Raw genomic sequence first — 6,280 nt, forward strand, 5'->3', positions numbered from 1 at the left:
CGCTGATGTGGAAGATGACAGTGATGAAGAGACTGATGATGATACTTTTGAGACTACTCCATTCAATACTCTGTGTACTCCCAAAGGAATTGAAACAATACAATCCTCAACATCTACCCAACCATCATCCGTACCGCTAGGCGGTCTGCAGGATTTCCTTGATGATCCCGCCAATAAATCTGATAGTTTTGCTGAGTTTCTGAAGGTAATCCTTATAAGATTTATGGTCCAATAAAACCATTTCATTGGTAATTGTTTTCTTATCATAACTATTGTATTCAATGCAGGCAAATACACTTGTTGATCTTTCTTCTTCTCTGTCTACTATGACACTCAAACAAAGTTGTCAATCCAATGCTGCAGCTTTGGTACTTCTAAATCAACATGTGATCCACGATCTTAAGATGCAAGAGGCTCAGAAGGTCATTATTTCAAATGCTGCACATAATGTTACCAAAATAAAGAAACTGGAAAGTGATTTGGAAGATGCGAGTTCAAAACTGAGAACTGCAGTGGATGCAGCAAAGAATAAGGATGAGCTGTTACAGGTGGTATCAACAAAATGCGTTTCGGAAAGGGTTGAGAAAGAAAAGTTTATGGAGGAGAATGATAAACTGAAGAAGGAGAATGAGGAGTTAAAGAAAATGTTAGAGGATAAGAATCGATTGATTGAAGAAAACATTGTTGCTGCTGCTGATGCTAAGAAGAATTTTGTGGATTTAAAGGCTGGTCTCCCTGCCCTTGTGGAAAGGGTATTAAACTCTCCTCTTGTTGGTCAAACTTTTCACAAATATCTGGTGGCATCTACAGAAAAATACCTTGCAGAGGCTGTAGAGGAAATTGTGAGTGCTCTTCCTACGAAACCTGACCCCTTACCAGCTGCAATTTCAAAACATATTAAACCAGATGTTGATGCTAAGCTACAGGCGGCAATGGTTGAAGTATCCACCCTAAAGATTGTTACTTTAAAAGATATATGCAGCAGGGAAAATGATTCTGTGAAAGATATCTTATGTGTGCCCATTTGAAAGTACAATGAAATTGATCTGTAATTACAGCATGTAACTTTTTTATGCTGATCATATGTATTCTTATATTTGATTTTGCCATGCTCCTTCTTTCCATGATTAACATGTTTCTATTATATGTGTTTAACTATTTCAAGCTACAGAAAGCTTAAAAATCATATAAGATGATTTTTGCCTTGAACTGAATACTGTTTATGACATATGTATTGATCTGTGTTCCGTTATCCGTTATCCATCAAATGTTGTTTCATAACATATTTATGAAATTAAAAATTGTTTCCATTATATGGTATAATATATTTCTGCTTAATATTAGTGTATCGGTAAAATGTATACGCCTTTGTAATTTTCATATTAAGAAAATATCAAAATCACTGTCCGACCTCCATATTGCATAAGAGCGTCTGTTTTCCAAGGATGTGTTCGAAGTATCATGTTTCTGAAATGCGTGATGAATCAAATAATGATAGTTTATGTTGATAAGGTATCATAATAATGATAAGTGTGTTTAAGGTATTTGTATAAAGTATACTTATTTAAAGAATGCTCCGCTTTCTATGTTGCGCTTAGGCGTTGTGCGGCTTATAAAAATACACTTGTATTTAATTTTTTTCTGCTTTCAAAATATAAATGGATTTATGCCTTTGTGATAAACCATTATGTTTGTCATGACATTATTAGATCTTTATTTTTGCCTCGGTGCCCTCTAGCGAAGTAAACACTTTACGCTAGCTGATTCCTTGCATCTATAATGTTGACACATGAGCCTCTACCATCGGGGGCATAAAAATGCCTTGCCTTATGTGGGTAGGTATGAATGCAATGTTCTACATTCGTAACGTGTATCGCTTTGCGTGAGAAAAGATAAAATTTTATTGATATTTCATTGCCGCATATACAATATTTTGTGCAACATCTTCCTATAGGGTGATCAATCTTAATCAGAAAACTAAAAAAATTGCATTGTGCTTTTGTTTGAACTGAGGAAAATTAAAAAACATGGTAAAAAAATTGTTCTATACGAATCAACAAGCTATTCTGCACAAATGATGGTAATATAATGTCTTCCGTGCAGCGTGTTGCATCGTGCGTTTAATGCTCCCACTTTTTGGGCGGTTTGAAATACCCATTCACATTGTTTCTGTTAAACAACTGTCTTGACGTCCCTCCCTGGAAAAAAATTTCCTGAGCTTCATAAACAACTGATCTCTCCCTTGCCGGTCCAACGTATTCAGAGTGTATCACTGCTACACCATTTGGTGTTGGGAACCGCAATTCTGCATGCGGTGTAGATGTGATTGCTCCAAATTTGCGAAGCATTCGCCTACCAAACAATGCATTGAATCTTGATCTGCCATCAAGAACCGTAAAGTCCACAATTTCTGTTCGGACTAAAGGGTGTATTCCCAATGTTACGTCCAGCTTCACTTTAGCAACTGCCTTCATTGATTCTCCCGTGATGCTAGCAATCTTCAAGTTTGTGTAGCGAAGCCTGTCCTTTACGCTGAACGGATACACTTTGAAACATTGCAAATATAAAATATTCGCTTCACTACCTGTATCAGTGTATATTCGAGTGTTGTTTCTGTTTACAATTACAGCTGAGATAACTACAGGTTCCTCTGATAGACGCCAATTTGGAATGGTGTGAAATATGATTGGAGTATACTTCCACCTCTCCGTCCTGCGTTCTCCGTCTGTTTCATTTTCCTCCCCCTCATTCCATATAACTTTGATGTGCATTTCAGGGGTTGGATCCCTTTCATCATTTCTTTCTTCCCTTCTGTTCCAATCACGTCGTCCACCATAACGCACTTTTCCTTACTAAGAAAAACGTTTGTTTGGATCATTTCTCCTGTACTTTTTCCCTAGTAAAAGATGGTTTAACTCCTTAGCTTTAATCTTTGTGATGATTTTCCTCATCAACGACTTACAGTTATCAGTGTCGTGTCCATATGCTTCGTGGAAATCACACCACTTGTCACTCTATGGTCCCTGACGCTCTTCCATTGGTTGTGGAGGGTGAAATGTTTCCTTAACCGCTTCTGTGAACAAGATCTCTTTTGGAGTTTTAGTTAAAGCCATGATAAGTGAATGTCTGTCTAATATCTTTCAATGGTGATAGTTGTCATTTGGATGATTATTCCCCTTCCAACTGTGTTGCTGCTTCTGATAATTACTCTCATACCCATGTTGTCTCTGATAGTTGTCATTCCTATTCCGTTCTCCGCCATGCTGCCTGAAGTTTCTTTGATAATTATCCACTCTTGGATATCCCATTTCTCCTGCTCTCAAGTGTTTCTAAGCAATAACCAATGCCTGATGCAATATTTTTGGTGCATCATAACGCAACGCATGAACCAATCGTGCAAAACGTCGCTGATCAAGACAAAATATAAATCCTGAAACAAGCTGAGATTCTGGTATGTCTGGTATCTTTTGACACTCAATAGTATAACGCTTCATGAAATCACTCAGTGATTCATTCTGGTGCATTGTTATCTCATGTGCATCAAGATGTGACAACGTACAACTTCTCAAGCTTTAATATTGCATCACAAATTTTGCCCTTAAATCAAGGAAACTGGTAATACTCCTTGGTGGCAAACTTTTAATGACCCATTCTAATCTATCTGGACGAATACATTACATTTGGTTACATCGTGAGGTACTTGACCTCTATATGATACATTTTACAAACATTGCATTCGTTTTTTAAAAGACAAACTTTCATTACATCGAAAGTTGACGGCATGCATACCATTTCATAATATATACAACTATAATTGACTTAATAATAATCTTGATGAACTCAATGACTCGAATGCAACGACTTTTGAAATATGTCATGAATAACTCCAAGTAATATCTCTAAAATGAGCAAATGCACAGGGGAAGATTTCTTTCATACCTGAGAATAAACATGCTTTAAAGTGTCAACCAAAAGATTGGTGAGTTCATTAGTTTATCGTAATCATTCATTTCTATCATTTTAATAGACCACAAGAATTTCATTTCCATTTCTCATAAATAAACATCACATACATAGGGATAAAAATCATTCATATGGATTGAACACCTGATAATCGACATTTACAAGATGCATATAGAATATCCCCATCATTCCGGGACTCCCTTCGGACATGATAAATTTCGAAGTACTAAAGCATCCGCAACAACGGATGGGGTTTGTTAGGCCCAATAGATCTATCTTTAGGATTCGCGTCAATTAGGGGCTCGGTTCCCTAATTCTTAGATTACCAGGCTAAAAGGGGCATATTCGGCTTCGATCCATTTGACCATATAATGTAGTTTTAATTACTTGTGTCTATTTCGTAAAACATTTATAAAAGCAGCGCATGTATTCTCAGTTCCAAAAATATATATTGCAAAAGCATTTAAAAAGGGAGCAAATGAAACTCACAATAATGTATTTTGTAGTAAAAATACATATGACGAAACTGAACAATGCAGGGTTGTCTTCGGATTCACGAACCTATATCATTTGTATATATATTAAAACATATACTTATAATCGAACAATTATATATATTATTATTAGTGATATAATTTTTATATTATTAATTTGTGTATTTCATTATTATTATGTAAAAATATAACTTTTGTTAGATTATATGTATCAAATATTTTATATGTATATATTTCATTTGTTTGTTAAAATTACAATTATATTAATACTAAAATAATATTAATAGTGATTAAAATAATGATAATAATAATACTAGTGTTAATAATAAGGATAATTTTATTAATGATTTTATTAATTATAATATTATTGACAGTTTTAATGACAAATCTTATAATAATGATAATAACAGTAGTTTTTAATAAATTAACTAATTTAAAAATAATGATAATGGAAATAATACTTTTTGATATTAATATTTAATACTTAATAATAATAATTGTAACAATCTTATTACTAATGGTAATCTTAAGAATAATACTTTTATTAATAATAATAATAATAATAATAATTCAAAAATAATATTAGTACTAGTATTAATATAACTAATATTAACTTTTATTACTTTCATCATAACACTATTAATATTTCTAATAACATTAATAATAATAATAATAATAATAATACATATATTAGTAATAATTATAGTATTAATAATTATAATACTTGTAATAATAACAATAATAATAATAATAATAATAATAATAATAATAATAATAATAATAATAATAATAATAATAATAATAATAATAATAATAATAATAATAATAATAATAATAATAGTAATATAATCACGTTGATCAAGTGTCATTATATTATACTAATTCATGCTTCAGTTCCCAACACTACTTCAAAAACATTCATATTTAAACTCGAAGGTTTACATAATATAGAAACTAAAAGTTTCCTTTAAGATGTAATACAGATAGCGCGAAGAGATAAATGATTTCGGATAAGAATAGTTATGAGAATATCTTCAGAAATATCGAGGATATTTATAATGAAAGATACAATGATATCTTAGAATTTCTAGTATCAAAGGATGATGAAGAAAATTTTTCCACAAAGGTTTAGAGTCAGGAGCAAGGTATTCGTTAATGACTTCAGCAGATACTGAATCATTTGGATTCTTTGAAGGCAGGTTTAGTATTTGTGATTTATCCACAGCCTCCTTCATGATTTGCTCAATCCGTTTATCAGTTTCAACTTTTCTGAGCTTTGCCAACATACTATTCTTTCTCATCAAACTTCTAATGGTTAAGGTCGTTTACGGTTGTCTATAGTTTCTGCCGTTTCATTCAGCTTTTTCAAAACTCAAAGAACTGATTCGTAGGCTAGAGTGCTTTTCAGAATTTCAGAATAGAAGAACATAATTCTAAGAGATAAATGTTATATGTATACATATAACTATTAATGTAGAAATGTTGTGAGATTCAAAGTATTGATTGCTGATTCCCGGTAATTGGTATGGCACTTCTCGTTACAAGGTGCAGATGAGTATATGATAGGGTTTTGATAAAGATAACGATTTTTCAAAAAGTTAAAGATCAACAATATTGTTGGTAAGTTTACTGCTAATGTGGGGGAATATAAACGGTTCCCCAATAACGAAGGTGAAAAGACAACATATATATCAAGGTTATAATAAGGTTGTTTCGAACGAAAAGTCGAAGTTGACTTGCTGGAGTTGTGACAAAACTGGCTATCTCGAACAGGAGTTGCATAGTTATTTTAGGTAATAATAACGCTAAAGGAATTAGCACAG

Source organism: Rutidosis leptorrhynchoides, chromosome 1 (assembly GCF_046630445.1).
Source record: "Rutidosis leptorrhynchoides isolate AG116_Rl617_1_P2 chromosome 1, CSIRO_AGI_Rlap_v1, whole genome shotgun sequence".
NCBI lineage: Eukaryota > Viridiplantae > Streptophyta > Magnoliopsida > Asterales > Asteraceae > Rutidosis > Rutidosis leptorrhynchoides.